Consider the following 16767-nt stretch of genomic DNA (forward strand, 5'->3'; position numbering starts at 1 on the left):
AAAGAGAGGGAGAGAACCATCAGTGTGTGAAGGAAACATCGATTGGTTGTCTCATATGCGCCACGACCTGGACCAAACCCACAACCCAGGTGTGTGCCCTGGCTGGGAATCAAACTGGTGAACTTTTCTTTATGGGACAATGCCTAACCAACTGAGCCACACTGATCAGGGCTAAATTCATTTTATTTATAGCTGGTATAAAATCCTATGTTTATATTACTTTCAAGTGTACAGTACAGTAATTCAATATTTTTATACTTTATGATGTGATTACCCCACAATTTTAGTAATCATCTGTCACCATATAAGCTTTCTGTGATATTGTTGACTATATTCTCCTCCCCTTTTCACCCATCCCCCATCTTCTCCCTCGGGCAGCCATTTCTGTCTTCTCTGTTTCTATGAGTCCGTTTTTGTTTTATTTGTTTTTTGTTTGGTGTGGTTTTTAGATTCCACATATAAGTGAGACCATATGGTATTTGACTCTGCCTGATTTATTTCACTTAGCATTAATATACTCTAGATGCATCCATGTATTGCAAGTGGCAAGATTTCATTCTTTTATTGCTGCATAATATTACATTGTATATATATACCACATCTTCTTTATTCATTCTGGTATTGATGGACACCTAGGTTACTTCCATATCTCAGCTACTATAAATTATGCTGCAATGAACATAGAGGTGCCTATATCTTTTTGAATTAGTGTTTGTACTTTCTTTGGATAAATACCCAGGAGTGGAATTGTTGGGTTCTGTGGCACATCCATACTGTTTTTCTTTGGGATCTGCACCAGTTTTAGTCTTACCAATAGTGCACAAGCATCCCCTTTTTTCCACATCCTTGTTAATCTATGTTATCGGTTGACTTTTTTATCATACCCGTTTTTAGTGGTGTGAGGTGGTAGCTCACTGTGGTTTTAATTTGCATTTCCCTGATGATTAGTGATGTTGAATATCTTCTCATATTTCTTTTGGCAATCTGTCTTCATTGGAGAAGTCACCTGCCACCTTATAAACTTTCTATGATATTTTTTTCACGTCCTCTGTCCACTTTTCAGGTGGACTCCCTGATCTCAAACTATACTACTAAGCAATAATAATCCAAATAACATGGTACAGGCACAAAAACAGACACAGATATCAAAGGGACAGAATAAAGAGCCCAGAAATAAATGCTTGCTTAAATGGTCAATTAATCTATAACAAAGAAGGTAAAAATATACACTGAAGTACTTACAGTGTTTTCAATAAATGGTGTTGGGAAAACTGGACAGACACACGCAAAAAAGATAAAACTAGACCACTCTTTTACATCAACTAGAAAAATAAACTCAAAATGAGTTAAAACCGTAAAAATAAGGCCTGGAACCAGCCAATTCCTAGAAGAAAGCATAGGAAGTGCTTTCTATCTGATGTCGGTCTGAGTAATATTGTTTGGACATATCCCCGTGAGCAGGGGAGGCAAACAATTAAAAACATAAACAAATGGGACTACATCAAACTAAAAACCTTCTGCACAGCAAAGGAAACCTTCCACAAAACAAAAAAGCAACCTATGGACTGGGAGAATATATTTTCAAATGATATATTTTGATAGAATAAGGGATTGATATCCAAAATATATAAGAAACTCGTATAACTCAATAACAAAACCCTAACCAATCCAGTTGAAAAATGGGGAGAGGATATCTTTGAACCATTATGTCAGCCAAATCTGGCTCAGAAACTATCTTTACAGCAGAGATAAATCTGCATAAACCTTGTGCAGAGCCTTTGTCAGAGCAGCTGGGCACATCATTTGCCCTCAGACAACAAAGAGATTATTAAAAACCCTCAGAAGTATCCAGGAATGTAGTGCTGTGTTAGGGCAAGGTAATACACAATCTGAGGGGAAATGAGTTTGAAAATGAGCTTAGGCTTTTAAACAATGCAGGCAAAAGGTGTAAAAATGTGAAAAATAGGTAAATTCTCAATTTCAGAGTCTTCCCATCTCAGGTTTATGTTTACAGTCAAGGATATGAAACTCTCATTCCTCACTGAATATCAGAAAGTTAAATCACCTCTTGAATATGAACTGTAGATACAATGTTGGGAACATTCTCCTTGGGGAGGAGCAGACCTGGCAGATCCTGGGGTGGGTGAAATGGGGGCTTCCTGCTTGTTCAGATGCAGGTCTTTGTGCTTTTTTAGGCTTATTGTTAACTCTGAGCTTAATGAGTGCATTCAGGCATATAATGAAGAACAACATTATCATACAAACAATTAATTGAAGTCCAAAGATATGGTTATTTTATCAATTATATTATTCAGTAAATTTGCAACTTGTAAAAAAAATACAGATTGATTGGCACCTGGACAGCGTTATTTTGATACTCATGATATTATCAGCTATGTTAAACAAAATCTCGACTTGATGGTATTTTCTACCCTGGGTAGAAAGCTTTTGTCTTCCTACGTGTTAGAGGAAATAGATGAGAACAATGTGGTTGTGGATCACAGGTCCCTCTGGTGTGAAACTCATCCTACTAAGCTTAAAATGTTTGATGACCAAAAGTGTGGGCTCCCATAGCAAATGAGTCTCACCTTCACTAGCTAATGGGGATGAACACAGGGCTGGAAGGCAGGGGAACTCCACCAGTTATCCAAGAGTTGCTTGATCTAAGCAAATCACTTTCCTTTTTTTCTCTTTCTTTTACTTTTTATATAGTATGTTATAGAGTTTTCAAGGCATTTTTATACACATCTCATTTGATCTTACAACAAACATCCCAGTGAGGTTAGCTGGGTAAGGGTTCTCACTTCCATTTCTAGTAAGAGACACTGTTGTCTACAGGGTTGAGTGGGAAGAAGGTCAGGAATTTTGACTCGAGCCAATTTTTTCCATTATACAATAAAAATGCTCTAGGCTCAGTTTCCTCATTTAACCAAGTGTAAATATTCTTAGTTTGCCAACTTAAGTTGTGGGGATGACAAGAGGTAGTTGAACTTAAATATTGTGACTAGTCAAAGTCTTATGTAATTACAAAATAATCATCTTGCTTTTGTTATGCCCAATAGCTCTGTCCTTAGAACTTCTTCATATTCTTCTACAGAAACTGTCCCACACTGATGCATGTATAGGGCTCTGGAATTCTCCATATGGAACATTTAAGAATGAACTCCCTTGCAGGAAGAGTGAAGAGTCATTTAAAAGCAGTCGGAAACAATAGAGGCTGCATGCAGATACCAAGCATCCCTAGGCTCCCCATCCCTCCCACAAGTGTAGACCTCAGAATCCCTTTGGCTGGCCCACCACAGCCAACAAGGCAGCAGGCTTTGAAGATGCTGTAGAAGAATGTGTGATCAACAAAAAAATACAAAATATGGAAAAAAAACACCTCTTTTCTTTACGATTTGGTGATGACTCATGCTTTGGAGTGGCCCAGCTTAACCGCACAGTGGCTTCCAGATGTAACCAGACCAGAAGGGAAAGATCACAGCATTCACTGACTTGTCCTGGGGACACACAAGTCACATGAACAAAACCACCTTGTGATAGCTGGTATGCAGCTCCCTAACAATGATGCTCAGTTAGATGCTTCACACAACCATAGTGAGAAAGGACAATTTGGAGGTTTGAGCTCTGTTGGTGGAAAAATTGAAATAGAAATCAAGAGCAACCAGGAAGGAGAAGTAAACAGGGCACATTATATGCTGCAGAACCCTTGCATCCTTGCAACAAAGACTCCCTCCACTGATGTTCTTGGTTTTGACTCTACAAAACATCTTCCTAAATCAGACCCTTCTGGAGAGTGCAACCCAGGCTTGCATCTCCTTAGACACCAGAAGGAAGGCTATGGACTTTCTTGGAACCCAAGTCGCAATAGGCACTTACTTAGTGCTTCAGATGGCCACACCATCTGCCTATGGGACATCAGTGCTGCTCCAAAGGAAGGAAAAGTTGTGGGTGCAAACACCATCTTTACAGGGCATAGAGCAGTAGTGGAAGATGCTTCCTGGCATCTGCTTCATGAGCCTCTGTTTGGGTCAGTTGCTGATAATCAGAAACTTATGATCTGGGATACTTGTTCAAACAATACTTCCAAACCAAGCTGCTCAGTTGATGTTGGCATTGCTGTGAACTGCCTTTCTTTCAATTCTTATAGTGAGTTCATGATTGCCACAGGAACGGCTGATAAGACTGTTGCCTTGTGGGATATGAGAAATCTGAAACTTAAATTGCATTCCTTTGAATCATATGAGGGTGAGATATTCCAGGTTCAATAGTCACATCACAGTGAGACTGTTTTGGCTTCCAGTGGTACTGATCAAAGACTGAATGTCTGGGATTTAAGTAAAATTGGAGAGGAACACTCCCTGGAAGATGCAGAAGATGGGCCACCAGAGTTGTGATTTATTCATGGTGGTCACACTGCCAAGATATCTGATTTCTCCTGGAATTTCAATGAACCTGGGGTGATCTGTTCTGTGTCAGAAGACAATGTCATGCAAGTGTGGCAAATGGCAGAGAATATTTACAATGATGAAGACCCTGAAGGAAGCGTGGATACAGAAGCACAGGGGTCTTAAATACATCTGCACTTCTTGTGATTTTAGACTCCCCTTTTTTCCTCTCAACCCTGATGATTTAACACTGGTTTTGAGACACAGACTCTGTTCAGCCATCCCTCTGTAACAGGTACCATCAACAATGCTATTAGCTCAACTGAGGGTGTTTTCTAAATATTTACCAGGGGACTTGACTCAGCAAAGCCACAGGTTTGTATTTAAATTTTCTTCAGCCATTTTCTAGTAACAAAGATCTAAAATAGCCACTGAAAGGGGACTATTGTGTGTGGTTATTTTATTTTTCTCCTAATGCTATATCCCTAAGTTTTTCAGACTCATTTAAGTAAAGGCTAGAAGTGAGTAATTAATAGAGCCAAGAGAGACAGGTGTCTGAGCCACGAAGTATAAGTACTACAAGATGTCTGTTTATTCAAGTCATACGAACCACTACTCTAAAAATCTTCGCACCTGACTTTCAAGGGTGCACATTTTCCTATGTAGGCCAGTCTCCTCTCAGTTTCTTGAGTTAAGTCAAAACAACATATTCTTCATTCCCCATATATTTTTGCTTATTAATGTATTTCTTGAGCTGTTTTCACATTGTCTCTTTCCTTTCTGTGAAATAGTTTTTTAAAAAAAACTTGAGACCACCAAGTTGTAAAGATGTATGTTTTTACTTGACAGTTATACCACAGGTAGACTGTCAAGCTGAGAAGAGTGAATCAATGACTTGAATTTGTTTTTAAAATTGAATTAATCCTAGATAAGACTTGCCTTTTTTTTTAGGAGTTAGTCCTTGACCACTAGTTTGAGACCATCTGTATCGGGTGACCTGTTTCACCAGCAGTCCTGTTATTCTCCATGACTAAGTGTGTAAGAGCTTATAATGGAAGAAATTGCGTTTCTACATTAAAAAAAAAAGCAGTCAGATGGTAACTCTGATTTGGCCCTCTTTCAAGATGGTCATCAAATTCAAAAAAATTTTATGATGACTTCTTGGTTTGTTTCAATGTTGTTCTATTTTGTGACTCATTGGTAAAGATGGTCCTCTTACTTTGACTAGACTCTGCCACATAGCACTATGGTCTACTGTCAAGGACCAAAGTAAAACAATAAATAACTTTTTTATATTCCAAATGCGTATGGCTGATTTTTCCTCAGGGATATAGAGTTGAGGTTGGAAATCTTTTTGTGAAGGAGAAGCATTTACAGGACATGTGGTCCCTGTCACAGATACTAAACTCTGCTGTTGTAGAGAGCAAAGATAGCCATAGAGAATATGTTAGTGCATAAGCATGTTCCACTAAAAAAATTTTATGGTCATTGAAATGTGAATTTTATATAATTTCCTGATATCATGAAATATTACATTTCTTTTGATTTTTTCAACCATTTAGAAATAGAAAAACCATTGTTAGCTCATGGGTCATACAAAAACAGGTGATGGCTGGATTTGGTCAATGGGCCATGTTGAACAGTGCTGTAGAGCTCGGGAGGAACATTCACAGCTCCTGTGCAGATTACTTCGCTCCAATGATTCTTCGAGTTGGAAAAATATTTCTAGGGAATCTGTTCTCACAACACAAACTTGCAGCACCATCAGCAAAGACAATATTTAAGAGCAGGGGTATAGGAGTTAGGTGATCATCCTTGTATAGGAAAAGTAAAAGTACTTCCTCATCAGGAAGTTAGAGACTTCTGTTTTACTTTTTGATGTTTAAGGTTCAATTTTTAAATTTTTTATTGTTATTTTTTTAAGATTCGGGGAGAAATTGCACAGTTTGTAAATCATACATGTGCTGCTGGTGAAATTTCATGATGAGCACAGACTCATGTAACCATCGTTTGGACCAAGGACAGAACAGCATTGCCACCTGAAAGCCTTCCCCTGTCCCCTCCCTGTCACTGGCACTGTCCCATTTACAGCAGCTTAGACCAGCAATTTTCAACTGGTATGCCTGCAGCAATTTCTGTTTTTCAAGTATAGTTGTCTCCATATTACCCCCAAAACTCCCCCCACACCAGCCATCTCCATTCCCACCCTTTATCCTAACCCACCTTTGGTTTTTCAAAGGAGGGAAATTAATTGGCACAAACTGGCAGAGAGTTTGCAAAATTTGGGGGCAAAGACATTGTCATAGGGCTAAGTACATTATCACTCTCAATTTTGGTTCTTAATAATTATCTGTTTAGTTAATTGAGATTCCCACAACACCCTAAGTTCTTGCTTATTATGTAGAATGAAGTGAACATGGACTATAACTCTCTACTTAGAAAACAAGGAGTTAATGCAATGCACCTTTTTTGAGGAGCAGTCTTTACTGCTATAGGATGAAGGGTGATTATGACAGATTTAAAAGACAATGAGATTTACAAAAGGCCTGTGCAGTAGGGCAAGGTATGCACAATATCTCAATGACTAGCCATTATGAGCTGATAATACCCATGACTAAGTTGATCAGTGGCTATATACTGGATATCTATGGAGCCTGCTAAATTCTTTTAGATCTCCAGTGTGTAATTGTAATCATAATGAAGCAGCTAACTACTGCCGTGCCCTGTTTTCTTAGAAGTTCACACATATTTTAAACTCCTTCGCCTTATAATCAATGCCAAGGTATGTTTGTCCCTAACTAACCTTTAGTTTTTCATGTGTGTTACTTTTATTTGTTCAACTGTAACATAAATGTTTAGGGGACAGATTCATATCCCATTAATAAGAACAGCATAAAGGTTCAGAATAAGACTATGGATTCAGGCTGCTGGGGTTCATATCTTGCTTGGACACTTACTAGCAATGCAACTTAGGTTATATCACACAGTCTCTGCTTTTAGTTTATTAATTCGTAAGTTATAATAATTAAAGGACTTTCTTGTTTGGATTGCTGTGAGAATTAAGTAAATCAAAAAACATCTAAGGCACTGAGAATATTTGCTGGCACACAGTAAGGCTTCAATAAATGTAGACTAAAAATACGCCTTGGGGTACTAGTCTGCTGCTATACAATCCTATTTATAAGCTAATGACTTCTCCAGTCTTGATCTCTCCATTGAACCCTACATGAGTTATCCACTTGGGCTTATTACACATCTCCTCCTTGAAAAAGAATACTCATCTCAAAATTATCATGCTCACAAAAATACAATTGACTCCTTTCCCACCCCAAATCTATTCTCTTTTAGTTTTTCCCATCCAATATGAAAGGCAATTTTATTCTTTCACTTTTTCAGGCTAAAAAGCAAATACAATTCTGAAGTCATCTTTGACTTCTTTCTTTTTCTCACATTCTATATCCATCCATTAGCACATTCTGCTGTTTCAAACAAAACATATCCAAATCAACTAACCTACCACCTTACTTATTGTCCCAGCACATGTCACATCTACATTTTGCTTAGGCTATTATTGAAATAGCCTCCTGTCTGGTCTTCCTGCTTCTGTCCATGATCCCCTACCATGACCAGCCAGGGTGTTTATGTTTATGGTGTCTACACAGTTTCTGGTGCAGTCAGCACTCAACAAATAAACTAAATGAATGTTTGATTGAAATACTCATATTTAAATCTAATTAACTTACAACCTTATGATAGGCACTGAAATAATTTTACTCAAAGTAATGCAAAATTCTAAACAGTCTTTGCCTTTTAAAATTGTCATAATAAATAATTCCTTTAGAAGCGAGTATAGAATGGGAAAGTAGGACTGCTTAATTTTGAAGTATCTATCAGACTAAAATTCTGTGAATCTGAGACTTGGCAGAGGTCGTAAGGCCAGGAATAAGGCAGGCAAAATAATTCTAAAGGTCAACCTTTAGATTATTCTTGGGAAGTGTACCAGATTTGGAAGGTTTAGTTTTGTGAGCCCTAAGTTATACCAGAAAGGTTGATTTGTGAGTTCTACATTTGTACCAGATATGGGTACTTCATACTCACACAAAATTAGGGTCTACTATCATATGAAAGTAAAAAATGAAAAAGAAAATAAATTACCACCTTAACTAGATCTTTAGCTAGGAAGATAAAGTAGAAAGAAATACTTTGTGTCAAATTTGAATCTCTAACTATTTTGCCTATTTGGAAGTACTGTCTTAATCTATGAATTTTTTATTTAGGGATTTTAAATCAAATTTACTTGTCTGGTGTAATTTCTTCAAACTGTAAAGTTGTTGTTTCCTAAGGTCATATTTAATAACTGTTGGGAGACTTAGGCCCAGGATGCTTTTAACATTAAGTCCTGTTTCCTCTTACTTCTCTGTAGTGATTATGTCCAGACCTAGGGATGATGCAAAGGGCAATTGCTGGGAATAATTCCTCATTATTTTGGTAGAGAAGAAGGGGGGGAGGGGTGAGCCACGGCATGCTGTTGAAGGCTGATAGGTCTGTAATTGGTCCTGGGACATCTTCGGTCGACAGCAACTCTCCTATCTATCCCCATTTTGTCTTGAATAAATGAGAGATGATTTTTGTGTCTGGAAAATTCAACGAATTTTTTCTTTTCACTCTCAGAAGGAAACTATGAATAAACATGGAAAGAAAGAAAGAAAGAAAGAAAATGACAGCCAGAAGAGAAAGTGAAAAAAGGAAAGGAGAATAAAAAGGAAATGATGAAAGACAGTTGCTGAACTCTCAATTTTTGAATGATGTAGAAGAAACTAGGTGTGTGTGTGTGAGTGCATACACACCTCTGCTGAGAGGCCTGGAGCCAAAGTGCACCGATGTAAGGCACTAGCAAAGCTAGTGTCCAGATGATCTTAATATCTAACTAATCACCATTCTCCACTAAAGGAACCAGGATTAGGACTTCTTGGAGAAATGGGTGATTCTAGAACTGAAGCATGAAAGAGCAAGGTGAGTCTGGAACATCTTATGGTGGCAGAAAGTAAGAGTGCCAAAGAATGACAGAGGCATGTTAGAATGACATAGGAGCCACGGTGAATAGGCTTTTGCTGGGCAGACTTGGGGATGATTTAAGCATCAAAGTATAATAACACCAATAGTAATAATTACAATCCATTATATAAAATAAGACTTTATGGGTTCATTTTTATAAAATTAAAAAGAAGCAGACATATAAAGAGAAGGGGAATCTGCTCTTCTTCAAATAAATGGCAACCAATAAATGTTGAAGGAATGATGGAGTTAGATCATCACCAATGGATGCTAAAACCAATGGGTAGAATTTTAATTAATGAGGATATTTACATAGGCTTCAAGTATCTCTAAACACCTTGTTTATTAATTATAGAGAGATAAATAACAACTTTTCGGTGGAAAATCCTGGCAGATGCCAAAGCAATCATCAATACTGGGACCACCAGCATTAAATACTTGCACATATGATGCAGAGAAGGACAAGCCGTCATTTACATGGTAGTCCTGCTGCAGCAAATAATCTAGTCTAATCGTGAGGAAACGAATAATCTGAATCTCACAGTGAGTGACCAATTAGACGAACTCAGATCAAAGGACATTCTATGAACTAAGTGACCTGTATTCTTCAAAAATGTCAAGGTCATGAAGGATAAAGAAAATTAGAGGAAATGTTCCAGATTAAAGGAGATTAAAGAAATATGACAACTAAATATAATGTATTATCTTAGGTTGGATCCTGAACTAAGGAAAACAGTTGTAAAAGACATCATTGGAACAACTGAGAAGTTCTGAATACAGACTGTGGATTAATGTCTTAGTCTGATTTGGCTGCCATAACAGATACCATAGACTGGCTTAAACAACAGGAATTCATTCCTCACAGTTCTGGAGGCTGGAAGTCCAAGGTCAGGGTGCCAGCATGGCTGGTTTCTGGTGAGAACACTGTTCCCTTGGGTTGCAGATGACAGAGGGATAGAGAGAGAGAGAGAGGGTGGGGGGGAGAGAAGCACTCTGGTGTCTCCTCTTATTTTCTCAGTTGCAGGTGACATGCAATATTATATTAGTTTCAGGTGTACAATATAGTGATTAGACATGTATATAACTTAGAAGATGATCATCCGGATATCTGGCATCTCTTCTTAGAGTGCAGTTGTCTCATATGACCAGTTCCCCCATACACATGATCTCATCTAACCCCAATAATCTCCGTAATGCCCCGATTCCAAACATCCCCATAAAGAGCCTTGATTTAACAAATGAGCACTTGAAAATCAGAGATGATAAGCAAGTGAAATATAAACCAAAATATGATTGACAACTTGAAAATATAATTTTAGCTTTTCTCTTAAGGATGTTAGTTAGTACACACCAGTTTTCTGTGTGGCAATTATCGTTTAACCTACATTTTATAGATTATTCACTAATCTATTCTTCAAAATGAAAACATAACTCTTAATAAAGCATTTCCCCAAGACATCATACACACTTTTCTCTTTTTGCAAAAGCAATAACTTATAAAAACAGAAACCTACATTCATCTTTTATGAAAATCATAGCTTCTTTTTTTATCAGTTATAGTTTATTTTCTGCAACTTCTCAAAATAGATGGACTTGATTCCATTCTCATTTTCCATTTAAGAGAGCTGTGTTGTGTTTTAAAAAACTTGAAATACATATTAAATAAAAAACATTTATATGAGTTAGATATCACTTTTATGCCCACATATGGTGAAATATTTGAAAAGTCTTGTTGTGTCCTAGGAGGAGAAAGGATCTATGGTTCTAACTTTTGGCTTAAGTCAACAGTTTCCGAGTAGAGTTCGCCCTCATGGCCTGGAATGCTATGTGCGCCCTGCCAGGTTAGCTATTTTGCTCTGGTGTGGTAAATAGTGAGCTACTTTGTAAACTGAGTGGTAAAAATGGTCACAGCTACTCCAAATATGGGCCTATGATTGCCCTACTCTTCCTATCGCCTTCCAAAGTGGAGAGTGGTAATGTATCCCATGGGGTTGAGACCTTTGAGAGTTAAATGTGGATGGAGAAGCAGTAAAGGTGAGAAACTGGGGAGGCTATCCAGGCACAGCCTGATGAGGATGATCTGACAATGGCGTGAAGTGTGTGGACAACAGGGGGACAATAGGGGTCTCAATCTGTCTACACTGATAAGAGTAGGAAGAGCAGGGAGGGTGCTGGATGCACAATTGGTGCTGGGCCTGGCCTAGCAAAAGGTTTACAAAACAGAGAAGAGCCTCCTACCTAGCTCCCTTTATGCATTAAGAAATCAGATACTACCACTGATGATGTGTTGGCACCTCATCATGGTAAATTTACTGTCTACTTTGCCTCATTCTTTACTAAAATACCATGTGCCTCACAAAAGTAAAATTTTATGTTTCAAATGCCTGTCATAGCAACTTTGCTTCTCTCCCAAAGCTTCTTCTCACTTTATAAACCCTTCTGTTTCACATTTTGTAGAGCCCTCTCTCCTGGACCTGTGCCAAGGCTCTGTGTGAACTGAACTTTGCATCATCTCCCTGCTACCATGCAAGGTTCATCCTGGGCACAGAGAACCCACAGAACCCCTCGGCTCTCCCTTCTGAGCACCTAGGGTAGACTGAAGTCATCAGTGTGCGGGCTCGTTCTCAAGTCGGCTGCCTACACTCTCTCCAGGACACACATGGATTTTTCCTTAGACAGCCAAGTAGGGGCATGAGCAGTTCCTTCTTGAAAATCTGCCAGAAATTTTGAAAACAATCCAAAAGTGTTAATGGCTTTAGGCAGAAGGCACGTAGATCTAGACTCTTCCCTTTGAAATGCCTTGTGCCTCAGTTCACCAATAAACACTTTAGAAAAAATTGTTTTTCAGTTACAGTTTATATTCAACATTATTTCATATTCGTTTCAGGTGTACAGCATAGTGGTTAGGGAACCATATAGTTTACAAAGTGGTCCCCCCCAATAACTCAAGTACCCACCTGGCACCATATGTGGTTATTACAGTATCATTTACTGTATTCCCTATGCTGTACTTCACATGACTGTTTTGTAACTACTAATTTGTACTTCTTAATTCCTTCACCTTTTTCACCCAGCCCCCAATGCCCTGCCCATCTGGCAACCATCAGTTGAGTCTCTGTTTTGTTTGTTCATTTATTTTGCGCTTTAGATTCCACATTTAAGTGAAATCATGTGCTATTTGTTTTTTTTCTGTCTGACTTATTTTAGTTAGCATAATATCTTCTGAGTCCATCCATGTTGTCACAAATGGTAAGAGGTCATTGCTTTTTATAGCCCAGTAATATTCCATTGTATATATATATACACACATCTTTATCTACTCTTGTGTCGATGGGCACTTAGGTTGTTTACATATCTTCGCTATTTTAAACAATGCTGAAATAAACATAGCGATGCATATATCTTTTCAATTTAGCATTTTTTGTTTCTTCAGATATATACACAGAAGTGGAATTGCTGGGTCATAATGTAGTTCTATTTTTTAATTTTTTGAAGGACCTTTCTAGTGGCTGCATTAATTTGCATTCCCAGTAACAGTGCAGGAGGGCTCCCTTTTCAATGCACCCTTGCCAACACTTTTTGTTTGCTGATTTATTGATCATGGCCATTCTGATCAGTGTGAGGTGAAATAAAGGCTTTTCCTTGCTAATGGCTCCCCCTGCCCATATCCCCGTGCACACACTGTTGAACATGATTATGTCTGTACTTCTTCCTAATGGCTGACTTAAGTCCTCCCTATATTTTCAGAGTAGTGGGCAGAAAGTTTTTCTCAGGAGCACTGTGTACAAGCTGGCAAGGGACAGTCATATAGGGAGGGTGACATTCTATTATATTTAGGTTTCCTTGGTCACAGGGAGTCAATGCCAGATAGAAATGTAAAGAAAGAAGTTCGTGTCAACACAGCTGTGTACTAGGTTATGCCCTAAAGCCTTGAGGTGGTTCCGAAAAAGGTTTGGGATGTTTCCTTTTCTTCTTCCATTGACAATAACATCTACTATTTCATCTTGAGATTTTTGAGAAAGAGATGGCAGGTGAGGAGGTTGGGGCATTAATGTGTGAATACTGCATCTGCTGACCCCAAAGCACACTTGATTAACAACAATTGGTCTCAAAATAAAATAGGAATGATCCAAATGTAATTGAATGTAGGCTATAGTCTAGTTTTCCTTTGATTACAGTCTTTGGCTATGAGTGATCCTTTTGCCTTTCCCTTAGGGTATAGGAAAGACAGAGAGAGACAAGAATCTGTATAACATTTAAACACAGTGCTATCACGCCTGTGATAGACATCTCCATGTGATGTCCTAAGTAGCTAGTGTTGCCTTGGCAACACTACAATGGTAAACAAAGATGTTTTCTGGGTGGCTAGAGGAAATGTGGCTTTCATACTATCTCACACCCTCCTGCCCCCAGCCCCCTATCATGAGTAGAAAAGATTTTCTTTCCTTTTGCTATGAATTTTTCCTCTCAAGATAAAATAAGTGAGGTGAGCCACTATTTTTCTCTCCTGTTTATTTTTATGTTCTACATTATACGTTGCTGGAAATTTTTGTTGAAACAACCACTCAATTTAGAGAATATGATATTGCATATTGAATTCTGTAATCCCCTGTTGCTGAGAATACACAAGGGGAAATTCCCTGATGTGGAATCTCAGGCTATGACAAGTTTGACAAGATGAGCTTGAATGACCTTACCTCATGTGGTCACACAGCCAAGTCTACTATCAAGGTTCTCAAAAACAGATAAGGCAGATGAGGAATGGCTCTCTTGAGACAAATATTGAGCTGCTGTAATCAGAGTACGAAAAATAAATTTAGGACATTTTAAAGCATTGTTTAACAAGTAAAATAATGCGTTGTGAAGGATGATGAAGAACAGGCAAATAGGGGTTTTTATAATTTATCTAAAAGCGCCACATGAAGATTACAAATCATTATTGTTTTATAAAAGAAAATATATATATTAAAATTTAACTGGGAAAGGAGGATGGAAGGAAATGCAATGTGCCCCCGAAAGCATTCCTTACAGTGTTTGTTGGGGAACTGTGGCTGCTTCTCACGAGGCAGTGACACTTCCTCTAATGCCCTACAGAGACAAAGAAAATCTGCAAAGGCAATGTCTCTTGGAATCTTTGTGATATTTCTCACTCAAGATGGACTAATTACTATGAATGGAAGGTTTTTTAAAATAGAAACTTAAATAAGGTATAAATGTATGTTCTTATCAGGCATATTAGCATCCATAGCCTTCTTATTTCCTGTTTCCTGGGGGGAAAATCAGATGCTTAGTGGGATCCAGGTGCAGAGGGGTTGCATTTTGATTGGGAGACAATGGTTGGGACCTAGGATTTGGGTAGAGAAGAGCCTGAATGATCCTCAGTTTACAAGCCTGGATCAAATCCTGTGACTGAAGAGAAAATGTCCAAGAGGGAAGGAACTATGGACCTGTGTTGTTACAGAAACACTTCTATTCAGGATAAACCCAATTTCTCTGCTTGCTAACCATAGCCCAAAAAAGCAACGCTCAGTGTTTACAAGCTCTGTCTCTCACTCAGTTTACTGAGAGCAAGCTCCATGATTCTGAAGAAAGAGATTTACTTTTGTCACCTGAAAACACATGTCCTTCACTAACTCAACTGTGTGACTGTCTGCCAGAGAGCAGAACTGTCTGTCTGTGGAGACTGAAAGGTTGTAGGGAAAATATATAGTGATGGGCAGCAATGATAGCAGAGGCGGGGGGAGGGTGCATGGAGATGAGAAGGGATTAGGAAAAAGAGAAATGAGAAATTAATGGTTTCAAAATTTCTTGTTTGTCCCTTCATCTGTCTCCTCTCCACCTACTCTCTTCATGATTGCTGTAGGTGTATAGATAAAGTACCTTAATTTGTGAGCATCTGTTCATCGATTTGAATTCCAACTCTCTAGGGGAAATTCTGTGATGCAATGAACATAAAATGAGTTGCAGAACCATTAGTTACAGCAGAGGTTGGGAGGGGGTCTCTTACCTGAGGTGCTGCTTTGAAAATGACCTCTGGTACTCCTGGCTTTCCTAATTAAATGCTATCAATCCTGTAGATGGTAAAATGATGTATATATTTTGTTGAATTCCCTCAGCAAGAAATCTTTCAATGGGGGAGTGCAATAAAAATTATATTTGTTGAGAAAAGAAAGGGTCCCATCCGAATCTGTAAACTTAAACCAAAGTAAATAACACCTTAAAGTTATCTTTAAAAAGCTACATGAATCTTTGACTTATGCTAAAAGATTTATAATCATAAAAAGAAACATGTTTTTAAGGAGATTTAAAGGGAGGAAATGTTCTCTAGTTCAACTCTAAACTCCTACTCTTCTCCATACTCTTCAGTGAATTTAGCAAATGCTAGACATACATAATTCCTAAAGTTTTTCAGGAAAAAACCCAAAAACCCATACTACAGTTATGATATAACTTACCATCCAAAATTGTACATTTCACAAGTACAAGGAGGCATTTATAAAAAATGAAATTAAGACAACATCCATAACCTAGGACTATCCTAAGCAAACTAGGCAACTTGAAGTATTGGGCAACCTACCTATACCTTCATCCTATAGAAATACACAGTTCTGGAACCACTGTTGCAAATCTTTCTATAGATTGGAGGAGAGGCCGCCATATCATCACTCATTGTCTGTGTCCTCACATTTTTAGGTCAGAAATTTGAGGCCCAGGAAAGTTAGGCAGTTTCCCATGGTCTCATAGCAACCTATGCACTGTTTCCCTCTTGTTGCTTGGAAATACTCTTCTGATAGCTTGTAGATTCCCCTGGAATATTTCTTATTGCTTCCCTGAGACTAATTACAATTATAGCTGTGACACTCCCAGGGGACACAGTTTCAAGAGCGTGGTTTCTTTTCCCTAGCACCCTGCTTATAAATTACATTGTCTGGAGTGCTGTCATAATCAGAGTGATATTCAACTATGAAGTTGTAATATTTACTTATTGGCACTAGGAGATTTAAATAAACATACGTTTCAATATACCAATGAATATGTCTTTGAACAAACCCAAATTAAGGGATTGTGGCTGTCAACACACCATTGTTTTCAGATGATGTCTTCTTTACTCCCTATTCTTGAGTGTAATTTAATTTTGTTAGCATGGATAGAGAAAAAGCAATGTCTATCATTTAAGTCTCTGTACTTCTAAACTTCCTCCCCTTCAAAGCAAATACTAAGGATGAATTCTAGAGGACAGAGGGGCAAACTAGCACTGTAAGCACAAGGGGGAATGTTTAAGCTGAGTCTTGAGGGACGGATTACCATCAACAGGTGTTTAGGA

The 16767-nt window shown here is 38.2% G+C and overlaps 1 pseudogene; it reads left to right on the forward strand.

The window, feature by feature from the left end:
- Nucleotides 1-3389: 3389 nt before the first annotated feature.
- Nucleotides 3390-4879, forward strand: LOC112313151 (histone-binding protein RBBP4 pseudogene; annotated as a pseudogene).
- The last annotated feature ends 11888 nt before the right edge of the window (nucleotides 4880-16767 follow it).

Source organism: Desmodus rotundus, chromosome 2 (genome assembly GCF_022682495.2).
Source record: "Desmodus rotundus isolate HL8 chromosome 2, HLdesRot8A.1, whole genome shotgun sequence".
Classification (NCBI taxonomy): Eukaryota; Metazoa; Chordata; class Mammalia; order Chiroptera; family Phyllostomidae; genus Desmodus; species Desmodus rotundus.